Below are 13025 nucleotides of genomic sequence, written 5' to 3' on the forward strand. Positions count from 1 at the left end.
AGGGATTGTAAGGAGGATTTTTGAGATGAATTTGGTGATTGATGAAGGGAAGAGAGAGAATGAGAATTGAGGAAATGAAAGATGAAGAGGAGACCCATGGAGGATGGAGGGTTCATGGTTTGGGGTAGGGTGTTTGGGTGAGTTTCAATTGTTTACGTTTTGGTTCGTTTAAATTAAATTAGAAATATTCGTCGAACGCGATTTCCGAGAAAATTAAAGTTCTTAAACACGATTTTACTAAAAGATTAAGTACTCATATGCCCAATATCCAAACTCGTTTACCCAACGACCGTAAGAAATGGGAAAATCCCAATTTTACGACTTTTATCCGAAATCTATTTTATTAAAAGAAAAGGTTTAAATATAGTTTAAATCACTTTTAAACATTTCTAAACAATCAAAAATAATTACATTTCTTAAAAATAAAATAAGATTATATTTTATCAAATAAATTTTATTTCAAATAAATTAATATTAAATTAAAATAGATTAAAATATTACTTTTAAAATATAATAAAGGTGTTCAAAATTACGGGATGTTACAGGGGAAGAGTTAACCCTTTTTGGGAAAGCGATTTAAACTAGGGGTCGGGTATTCTAGAACGGGACGGGAAAGGGTTTAGGGTGGGATTAGGCGGACCGCTACCGCATATCCGCCTAATCAAACCCTAAACCCGTTCCCTTGCTTTTTATTTGAACTGGATCAAAACCAAAAGACACCATAGAGGGGAAGAGCAATCTCTTTATGTGGGACGGGATTTAAACTAAGGGGTTGGATATCCTAGAAAGGTACGGGAAAGGGTTTAGGGTTGGATTAGGCAGACCGCTACCGCGGATCCGCCCAATTCAACCCTAGACATTTTCCCTTGCTTGTCATTCGAACGGGAGAAAAACCAAAAGACACCCAAGAAGGGAAGAACGAACCCTTTTTCGCGGAAGCAATATAACTAGCAGGCCGGGTATTCTAAAATGGGACGGGAAAGGTTTTAGGGTTGTATTAGGCGGACCACTACCGCAGATCCGCCTAATCCAACCCTAACCACTTTCCCTTGCTTGTCATTAAAACGAGAGCAAAACAAAAAGACACACTAGAGGGGAAGAGTGAACCCTTTTTGGGGGACGGAATTTAAACTAGGGGCCGAATATCCTAAAACGGGATGGGAAAAGGTTTAGGGTTCGATTACACGGACTGCTACCGCGGATCCGCCTAATACAACCTTAAAAAGTTTCCCTTGCTTTTCATTCGAACGGTAGCGAAACCAAAAGACACCATAGAGGGGAAGAGTGAACCCTTTTTGGGGGACGAGATTTAAATTAGGGTCAGATATCCTAAAACAGGACGAGAAATGGTTTAGGGTTGGATTAGGCGGACCGCTACCGCAGATCCGACTAATCCAACCCTAAGCGCTTTCCCTTGCTTTTCATTCGAACGGGATCAAACCAAACGACACCATAGAGGGGAAGAGTGAACCCTTTTTGGGGGAATAGATTTAAATTAGGGGTCAGGTATCCTAAAACGGGAAGGGAAAGGGTTTATGGTTGGATTAGGCGGACCGTTACCGCGGATCCGCCTAATCCAATCTTAAACCCTTTGCCTTGCTTGTCATTCAAACTGGAGCAAAACCAAAAGACACCCAAGAAGGGAAGAGTGAACCCTTTCTCGGGAGCAATTTAAACTAGGGGACCGGGTATCCTAAAACGGGACGGTAAAGGGTTTAGAGTTGTATTAGGCGGACCGGTAGCGGTCCACCTAATCGTACCCCAAACCCTTTCCCTTGCTTGTCATTCAAACGAGAGCAAAACAAAAAGACACCCTAGAGGGGAAAAGTGAACCCTTTTTGGGGGACGGGATTAAAACTAGGGGTCGAATATCCTAAAACGGGACAGAAAATGGTTTAGGGTTCGATTACGCGGACCGCTACCGTGGATCCGCCTAATACAACCCTAAACCCTTTCCTTTGCTTTTTATTCGAACGAAATCAAAACCAAAAGACACCATAAAGGGGAAGAGTGAACCCTTTTTGGGGGACGGGATTTAAACTACGGGTAAGGTATCCTAAAATGGGACGGGAAAGGGTTTAAGGTTGGATTAGGCGAACCATTACCGCGGATCCGCCTAATCCAACCCTAAACCCTTTCCCTTGCTTGTCATTCAAACGAGAGCCAAACAAAAAGACACCCTAGTGGGAAAGAGTGAACCCTTTTTGCTGACGGGATTTAAACTAGGGGGCCGGATATCCTAAAACGGGACAAGAAGGGGTTTAGGGTTAGATTAAGAGGTCCGTTACCATGGATCCGCCTAATCCAACCCTAAACCCTTTCCCTTGATTGTCATTCAAACAGGAGCAAAATCAAAATACACCCTATAGAGGAAGAGTGTACCCCTTTTGGGGACGGGATTTAAACTAGGGGGCCAGGATCCTAAATAGGACGGGAAAAGGTTTAGAGTTAGATGAGGCGCACCGCTACCGCGGTTCCGCTTAATCCAACCCTAAACCCTTTCCCTTTCTTCTCATTCAAACGGGATCAAAACGAAAAGACACCCTAGAGTGGAAGGGTCTAATCTAACCCTAAACCCTTTTCCTTGCTTCTTATTCAAACGATAGCAAAATCAAAATACACCCTATAGAAGAAGGGTGAATCCTTTTTGAGGGACGGGATTTAAACTAGGGGGTCGGGCATCCTAAAACGGAACGCGAAAGGTTTTAGGGTTAGATTAGGGGGACTGCTACCGCGGATTTGCCTAATCCAACCCCAAACCGTTTCCCTTGCTTGTCACTCGAACGGGAGGAAAACCAAAAGACACCATAGAGGGGAAGAGTGAAACCTTTTTGGGGGACGGGATTTAAACTAGGCGCCGGATATTCTAAAACGGGACAGGAATGGGTTGAGGGTTGGATTAGGCGGACCGCTACGGCGGATACACCTTATCCAACCCTAAACCCTTTCCCTTGCTTTTCATTCAAACGGGAGCAAAACAAAAAGAAACCCTAGGGGGGAAGATTGAACCCGTTTTGGGGACGGGATTTAAACTAGGGGCTGAGTATTGTAAAACGGGACAGGAAAGGACTTAGGGTTGGATTAGGAGGACCGCTTCCGCCTAATCCAACCCTAAACACTGTCCCTTCCTTGTCATTTAAATGGATGCAAAACCAAAAGACACCCTAGAGAGAAAGAGTAAACCCTTTTTGGGGGACAGGATTTAAACTAGGGGCCCAATATTCTAAAACTTGATGGGAAAGGGTTTAGGGTTAGATTAGGCGGACCGCTACCGCGGATACACCTAATCCAAACCTAAACGCTTTCCCTTGCTTGTCATTCAAACGGGAGCAAAAGAAAAAGACACCCTAGAGGGGAATTGTGAACCCTTTTTGGGGACGGGATTTAAACTAGGGGCCGGGTATCCTAAAACGGGACGGGAATAGGTTTAGGGTTGGATTAGGTGGACCGCTATCACGGTTCCGCCTAATCTATCCCCAAACCCTTTCCCTTGCGTGTCATTTAAATGGGAGCAAAACTAAAGATACCCTAAAAGGGAAGACTGAACCCTTTTTAGGGACGGGATTTACACTAAGGGGTCGCGTATCCTAAAACAGGACGGGAATGGATTTAGGGTTGGATTAGACGGAACCGCTACTGTGGTTCCGCCTAATCCAACCCTAAACCTTTTCGCTTGCTTGTCATTCAAATGGGAGCAAAATAAAAAGACACCATATAGGAGAAGAGTGAACCCTTTTTGGAGAACGGGATTTAAAATAGGGGCTGGGTATCCTAAAACAGGTCGGGAAAGGGTTTAGGGTTGGCTTAGGCGAACCGCTACCGTGGATCCACCTAATCCAACCCTAAACCCTTTCCCTTGCTTGTCATTCAAACGGGATCAAACACCAAAAGACAACGTAGAGGGGAAGAGTTGTAATACCCCGTATTTTAATATACTTGATATATAAACATATTAAAATCCTTATTCAGTTTTAGAATATATGCTAAGATGGAAATACGCTAGTGTATATGAATTTGTTAACGTTATTATAATTTGATATTTATATTATATACTATATAATGTATTTTAAATAAAGCCCCAACTATTATTTAATTTCTAAAACCTATTATTAGATTAAGCTAATAAATTAACCCAACCCATAAAAACGCTTACCCACACAAAAGTGTAGTAATACTTTTATTAATGCTTTTGTATTTATAATGATTAAATAATAATAATAATAATAATAATAATAATAATAATAATAATAATAATAATAATAATAATAATAATAATAATAATAATAATAATAATAATAATAATAATAATAATAATAATAATAATAATAATAATAATAATAATAATAATAAGTAGCTTCCAACGTATAACCCACACATATATAAACAAGCAAGAAACCTATAACCTATCATATACTCGTATAATAACCGAAGAAAGAAAGAGAACGGCGCAAGACGATAAGCGGATTACCAACGCGTATGCGCTACACGATATCCATCTTCTTTCCGTCACCTCCTTTCTCTAATAAATCAGAGGTACTCATCGTTACTATTATTAACTTTTTCTTTTATATGATAGATGAACTACCAATTCGTTTTATATGGGATGTTGATGGCGAGGTCGTTATTTCCATAGTGCTTAGTATAGAACGTTACAGGATCGTCCTATGATTGGTTTAGGGTGTTATTCGTGACTGGGCCGTATTAACGTATGAAAATAGAATTTGGACAGTAGCAGTAGAAATACTCTGTTTCGGTGTCGGTACTACTTGAACTGTGTCGTGTGTTCTCGTTATGAGTTCGTTGTACATAAACTTTAGGGGTCTGTTAGCGTGATCACAAGGCACTGAATATGGGTTTTCGTTTTCAGAATAGCGAGTTTAATGTCGTGTTTATGCAACCCAGTATAGGACGTGGTAGTATAGCCTTGCGTTGTGGTGTGTGTGCTTTGAGAAAGACGAGGGAGCATGGACTAATATGGGTTAGAATATGATATGGACATGAACATTCAACAGGTTGTTTGTTAATAATAATAACTAAAAGAAATTTGGTATGTTTGTTACGCTGTTGAGTATGGGAACAAATAAAATCATTTGTTAGTGGAGTTTAGGGAAGATGCTTTTGCTTTGACTTGTTGCGATTAGTTTGTTTTGAACTTGGGAGTATTTAATGAGCTTAAGGACTAGGTAGTTTAAAGTTGTTAAAACTATTGTTGTTAAGGCGTTAGGAAAGGTAGAAATCTTACAGTATAATCGACTTTAATTATATGTGGTACATGTATCATGTAGGTTCGGAATTGGTAAAGGCCGTGGTTACTTATACTGCGTTAGTTGGATTTGCGACCATCTCAGGTAGGAATTTCCTACTCAACTCGGATTTTATTGTTAAGTGAATGAATATTTAATTGTGACGGTCGATGAGATTAATGTTAATATTGTGATTTATTATTGGAGACGGAGTATATGTGTAGTTGTTGACGGAGCTGTATGACGGGATTGTTATTGAGTTTTTGTTGTTGGTTATATTTGATTGTTGGAGAGTTGATTATTCAGTTGAGCATAACACGGAGGGTGTTACTGCCAGTTGTGCATAACGAGCAATCGTTACTGCCAGATGTGCATAGTAAGTAATTACTACTGCCAGTGATAGTTGTGCATAGTAGGTGATTACTACTGCCAATTGTGCATAGTACGGAGGGTACTACTGCCAGTTGAGCATGGTAGGAAAATACCACTGCCAGTTGAGTTGAGCATAGCACGTTGTTAAGGGAGTTGTGCTACTGCCAGTGACGTAAGTAAATTGTACGGATGAAGCGATGAGAATTTGAAGGGTGTTTATTTTGGTTAGATTATTATTATTATTATTGTTTAGTTTATTCCTACTCAACCTCGCCGGTTGACTGTGTATTCGTGAACACCTGCGGTGAACCGTTTTATGGGGAGCAGATTTGACAGGTACTAAAGATTAGCTGACTTTGGAGCTTATGGGTTTGCGTGAGGATTTGGCAAGACTACCTAGAAGTCTAGATCACTTAGTTATTTTATCACTCAGTTGTATTTATTTTCGCTGCGAGTTTGTAATTTATTTAGATAAGCTGTTTTAGTAAGTTGTAATAAAAGTGTTGAGTAGTAAAGTTTTAACAAAGTACTTTGGTTCTGTTTAATTACTCACTGCCTCGGGAAACTGAGATGGTAATAGTCCTATTTATTTGGGAATGTCTAGCTAAGGCTCCTGAATAAATGGGAGTGTTACAAGAGTAGATCCTTTTAGGGGGACGAAATTTAAACTAGGGAGCCGGGTATCCTAAAACGGGATGGGAAAGGATTTAGTGTTGTATTAGGCGGACCGATACCGTGGATTCGCCTAATCCAACCCTAAACCTTTTCTCTTACTTGTCATTCGAACGGGAGAAAACCAAAAGAAACCCTAGAGGGGAAGAGTGAACCCTTTTTGGGGGATGGGATTTAAACTAGGGGGCCGAGTATTGTAAAACGGGACAGGAAAGGACTTAGGGGTGGATTAGTAGCGGTCCTCCTAATCCAACTCTAAACACGTTCCCTTTCTTGTCATTCAAATGGGAGCAAAACCAAAAGACACCCTAGAGGGGAAGAGTGAACACTTTTTGGGGACGGGATTTAAACTAGGGGCCGGATATCCTAATGCGGGACGGAAAAGGGTTTAGGGTTGGATTAGGCGGACCTCTACCGCGGTTCCGCCTAATCCAACCCTAAACCTTTTCCCTTGCTTGTCATTTAAACGGGATCAGAACCAACATACGCCCTAGAGGGGAAGAGTTCCTTTTTGGAGGACGGGATTTAAATTGGGGGACCGGGTATCCTAAAACGGGACGGGAAATGGTTTAGGGTTAGATTAGGCGGACCGTTTCCACGGATTCGCCAAATCTAACCCTAAACCCTTTCCCTTGCTTGTTATTCGAAAGGGAGCAAAACCAAAAGACAACCTAGAGGGGAAGAGTGAACCCTTTTTGGGGACGAATTTAAACTAAGGCCCGGGTATCCTAAAATGGGACGGGAAAGGTTTTAGGTTTAGATTAGGCGGACCGCTACCGCAGATCCCCATAATCCAAGTCTAAACCCTTTCCCTTGCTTGTCATTCAAACGGGAGCAAAACCAAAACACCCTAGAGAATAAGAGTGAATCCTTTTTGGAGGACGGGATTTAAACTAGTGGGTCGGGTATCCTAGAACGTGATGGGAAATTTTTTTGGGTTGGATTAGACTGAGCGCTACCACGGATCAGCCTAATCCAACCCTAAACCCGTTGTATTGCCTGTCATTCAAACGGGAGTAAAATCAAAAGACACTCTGGAGGAGAAGACTGGCCGTTTTTGGAGGACGGTATTTAAACTAGGGGGTCGGGTTTCCTAAAACGGGACGGGAAAGGGTTTATGGTTGGATTAGGCAGAGTGCTACCGCGGATCCGCATAATCTAACCCTAAACCCTTTCCCTTGCTCGTCATTAGAACAGGAGGAAAACCAAAAGACACCCTAGAGGGGAAGAGTGAACCCTTTTTGGGGCTCGGGATTTAAACTAGGGGACCGGGTATTCTAAAACGGGACAGGAAAGGGTTTAGGGTTGGATTAGGCAGACCGCTACCGCGGATACGCCTAATCCAATCCTAACCCCTTTCCATTGCTTGTCATTCAAATGGGAGCAAAACAAAAAGACACCCTATAGGGGAACACTGAACCTCTTTTGGGGACTGGATTTAAACTAAGGGGCCACTTATCCTAAAACGGGACGGGAAACGGTTCAGGTTTGGATTGGCGGACCGCTGTAGCGGTCGGCCTAATCCAACCCTAAACAATTTCCCTTGCTTATCATTCAAACGGAAACAAAACCAAAAGACACCATAGAGGAGAAGAGTAAGCCCTTTTTGGAGAACGGGATTTAAACTAGGGGCCGGGTACTCTAAAGCGGGATAGTAAATGGTTTAGGGTTGGATTAGGCGGACCGCTACCACGCCTAATCCAACCCTAAAACCTTTCCATTGCTTGTCATTTAAACGGGAGCAAAACCAAAAGACACCCTAAAGAAGAAAACTGAACCCTTTTTGGGGACGGGATTTCAACTAAGGGGTCGGGTATCCTAAAACGGGACGGGAAAGCATTCAGGATTGGATTAGGTGGACCGCTGTAGCGGTCAGCCTAATCCAACCCTAAACACTTTCCCTTGTTTGTCATTCAAACGGGAGCAAACCAAAAGACACCCGAAAGGGGAAAGGTCTAATCCAACCTTAAACCCTTTCCCTTGCTTGTCAGTCAAACGGAAACAAAATCAAAAGACATCCTAGAGAAGAAGAGTTAATCCTTTTTGGGGGGACTGGATTTTAACTAGGGGGTCGGGTATTCTAAAACGGATTAGGAAAGGTTTTAGGGTTGGATTAGGGGTACCGCTACCGCAAACCGCGTAATCCAACCCTAAATCCTTTCCCTTGCATGTAATTCGAACGGGAAGAAAACCAAAAGACACCCTAGAGGGGATGAGTGAACCCTTTTTGGAGGACGGGATTGAAACTAGGGAGCCGGGTATTCTAAATCGGGACGGGAAAGGGTTTAGGGTTGGATTAGGCGGACCGCTACCGCGGATATGCCTAATTCAACCCTAACCCCTTTCCATTCCTTGTCATTCAAATGGGAGAAAAACCAAAAGACACCCTATAGGGGAAGACTGAACCCTTTTTGGGGACGGGATTTAAACTAAGGGGCCGAGTATCCTAAAACGGGACGGGAAAGGGTTCAGGGTTGGATTAGGCGGATTGCAGTAGTGGTTGACCTAATCCAACCCAAATAATTTCCCTTGCTTATCATTCAAATGGAAGCAAAACCAAAAGATACCCTAGAGAAGAAGAGTAAACCCTTTTTGGAGGACGGGATTTAAACTAGGGGCCGGGTACTCTAAAGCAGGACAGTAAATGGTTTAGTGTTGGATTAGGCGGACCGCTACCGCAGATACGCCTAATCCAACCCTAACACCTTTCCATTGCTTGTCATTCAAACGGGAGGAAAGCAAAACACACCCTAGAGAATAAGACTGAACCCTTTTTAGGGACGGGATTTAAACTAAAGGGTTGGGTATCCTAAAACGAGATGGGAAACGGTTCAGGATTGGATTAGGCGGACCGCTATAGCGGTCAGCCTAATCCAACCCTAAACACTTTCCCTTCTTTGTCATTCAAACGGGAGCAAACCAAAAGACACCCTAAAGGGAAAAGGTCTTATCCAACCCTAAGCCCTTTCCCTTGCTTGTCAGTCAAACGAAAACAAAATCAAAAGACATACGAGAGAAGAAGAGTGAATCCTTTTTGGGGGACTAAATTTAAACTAGGGGTCGGGTATTCTAAAATGGATTGGCAAAGGTTTTAGGGTTGGATTATCGGGACCGCTACCGCGGATCCGCGTAATCCAACCCAAAACCCTTTACCTTGCATGTATTTCGAACGGGAAGAAAACCAAAATACACCCTAGAGGGGATGAGTGAACCCTTTTTGGAGGACGGGATTTAAACTAGGGAGTCGGGTATTCTAAATCGGGACGGGAAAGGGTTTAGGGTTGGATTAGGCGGACCGCTACCACAGATATGCCTAATCCAACCTAAACCCTTTCCCTTGCTTGTCATTCAAACGGGAGCAAAACCAAAAGACACCCTAGAGCGGAAGAGTGAACCCTCTTTGGGGACGAGATTTAAACTAGGGGCCGGGTATTCTAAAATGGGACGGGGAAGGGTTTAGGGTTGTATTAGGCGGACCGCTATCGCAGTTCCGCCTAATCAAACCCTAAACCCTTTCCCTTGCTTGTCATTTAAACGGGAGTAAAACCAAAAGACATCCTAGAGGAGAAGACTCAACCCTTTTTGGAGACAAGATTTAAACTAGGGGTCGGGTATCCTAAAATGGGACGGGAAAGGGTTTAGGGTTGGATTATGCAGACTGCTACCGCGGATCCGCCTAATATAACCCTAAACCCTTTCCCTTTCTTATCATTCGAACGGGAGGAAAACTAAAAGACACCCTAGAGGGGAAGAGTGAACCCTTTTTGGGGGACAGGATTTAAACTACAAGGCCGAGTATCCTAAACGGGACGGGAATTATTTTTGGGTTAAATTAGGCGGACCGCTGAATCCAACTCTAAACCATTTCCCTTGCTTGTAATTCAAACAGGAGCAAAACCAAAAGATACCCTAGAGTGGAAGAATGAACCCTTTTTGGGGGACGAGATTTAAACTAGGGGCCGCGTATACTAAAACGAGACGAGTATGGTTTAGGATTAGGTTAAGCGGACCGCTACCGCGGATCTGCCTAATCCAACCCTAAACCTTTCCTTTGCTTGTCATTCGAACGGGAGAAAACAAGAAGAAACCCTAGAAGGGAAGGTGAACCCTTTTTTAGAGACGGGATTTAAACTAGGGGCCGGGTATTCCAAAACAGGACAGGATAGGACTTAGGGTTGGATTAGGCGGACCGCTATCGCGGTTCCGCCTAATCCAACCCTAAACCCTATCCCATGCTTGTCATTCGAACGGGAGGAAAACTAAAAGACACCCTAGAGGGGAAGAGTGAACCCTTTTTGGGGGTCGGGATTTAAACTAGTGGGCCAGGTATCCTAAAATAGGACAGGAAATGTTTTTTGGTTGGACCGCTATCGCGGATCAGCCTAATCCAACCCTAAACCCATTCCCTTGCTTGTCATTCAAACGAAAGCAAAACCAAAAACACCTTATAGAGGAAGAATGAACCTTTTAGGGGGACGGGATATAAACTAGGGGGATGGGTATTCTAAAACGGGACGGGAAAGGGTTTAGGGTTGGATTAGGCAGACTGCTACCGCGGATCGGCCTAATTCAACCCTAAACCCTTTTCCTTGTTTGTCATTCAAATGGGAGCAAACCAAAAGACACCCTAAAGGGGAAAGGTCTAATCCAACACTAAACCCTTTCCCTTGCTTGTCATTCAAACGGAAGCAAAATCAAAAGACACTCTAGAGAAGAAGAGTGAATCCTTTTTGGGGGACGGGATTTAAACTAGGGGCCGGGTATCCTAAAACGAAACGGAAAAGTTTTTAGGGTTGGATTAGGGAGACCGCTACTACAGATCCGCCTAATCCAACCCTAAACTCTTTCCCTTGCTTGTAATTCGAACGGGAGGAAAACCAAAAGACACCCTAGAGGGGAAGAGTGAACCCTTTTGGGGGGGACGGGACTTAAATTAGGGGGCCGGGTATTCTAAAATGGGACATGAAAGGGTTTAGGGTTGGATTAGGCGGACCGCTACCGCGGATATGCCTAATATAACCCTAAACCCTTTCCCTTGCTTGTCATTCAAATGGGAGCAAAACCAAACGATACCCTAGAGGGGAAGAGTGAACCCTCTTTAGGGACGGGATTTAAACTAGTGGGCCGGGTATCCTAAAACGGGACGGGAAAGGGGTTAAATAGACAACCCTAAGCCCTAAATCCTAAACTTTAAACCTTAATCCATAATCTCTAATCCTAATCCCTAATCCCTGAATTCCAAACACATAACCCTGAATCGTTAACTATAAACCCTAAAAAGGGAGGGTTTATGGTTTAGGTTTGCGTTAGGCTGGCAACATTACTGTTACTTAGCATATTTTGATATGGCAACAAGATTTTACGTAGTTCATGCATGTTCCAGATTGTTTATTACACGTATATCGCTTTTCAATGCGTCTACAGGGTGACTTCATGCACTGATAAGCCTATTGCAGCCTACCATTATTTTTGCGTAAGGGATCAAAGTAAAAAAAGACAAAACTATGCAGATTTTCTTACTCGAATTAGTTTGCTCAATGTCATTCATGCTTGCAGTTGTTGATTTTGGTTGGAAATAATCTTTGACTGACCTACCTCCTTTCACTGGTAGTTTTTTCTTCTTGATTGCAACAGATTTTCGCCTCATATCTGTCAATGAATTAAGTTATATTTTAAGACAGTTAAAAGACAAACGCAAATTGTTCTACAAGTCACATGTTTATAATGAAGACATATTTGAACATTTTGCAGTCAATTCTGTTAGATTTTGAGACAATGAACTGTTGCAAAGTAGAAGTAATAACATAACACAAGTTGTTGAATATGGAGTAAGAGGGATTAGGCGGCCCGGCTACAATTTAAAAGGAGAATATTGGATGAAAACTAATTGAAACAAGAAAACAAAAACATTGGCAAAAAATGTAAAACCAAAGTGTTATCAAAAATGTCAAAACAACATTACATAACTTCTTTTATCCAAATTGTCAACCAACATTACATAACAACTTCTGTTATCCAAAATCTCAAAACGAAAATAACATAGTTATTACTAAAGCCTAGATCAAATCTACTACTTCAACATGATAGAAAGTTCGACGAACTAGTAAGGGTGCTGCAATTTCTTTCGTTGCTTCATGTGTCAGGGTTGGCATATCCCGCAACATCTCATTTACTTGTTTCATTTGAATATCATTGAGTGGATTAAGATGGGCGCGCTGCAATACATTTTTTCATTGGTGAACATGCAGGATAAATCTGGCTGCCTTATTATCCGTCATAAAGCACTTGCATCTTTGGGAAATTAGTCTACCATTCCTACGAATTAACCTAACGCCATTGACATCACTGACGCGTAAAGTTAGAAGGTACGCCAACAGAAAGCGATGTTGTGACACCACCATACTCCGAGTGCCTTACCAGGGCCACTCAGGTATAAAGATGTCACCATCTCGGTTTCCCGAGGCAATGATAATCAAAAGACAATAAAGAAACAACATTTAAATAGTATAAAGTTTAGTGAATACAATCCAAAACCAACTGATAAAAATACGGTTACATATTCTTAAACCAACTGATGATCAACTAAATAAAATGTCTGACAAACTATCAAGCTACAACGGAAGACTCTATCATCTCGTGGTGACTCATTCCAGCTAGCCCATATGTCTCGACTCATACCTGCTCAACAACTGCTTACCATCCCCGCATGGATCACCACAGCTTTTGAAAACAAAGACG

This window comes from Silene latifolia, chromosome Y (assembly GCF_048544455.1).
Source record: "Silene latifolia isolate original U9 population chromosome Y, ASM4854445v1, whole genome shotgun sequence".
NCBI lineage: Eukaryota > Viridiplantae > Streptophyta > Magnoliopsida > Caryophyllales > Caryophyllaceae > Silene > Silene latifolia.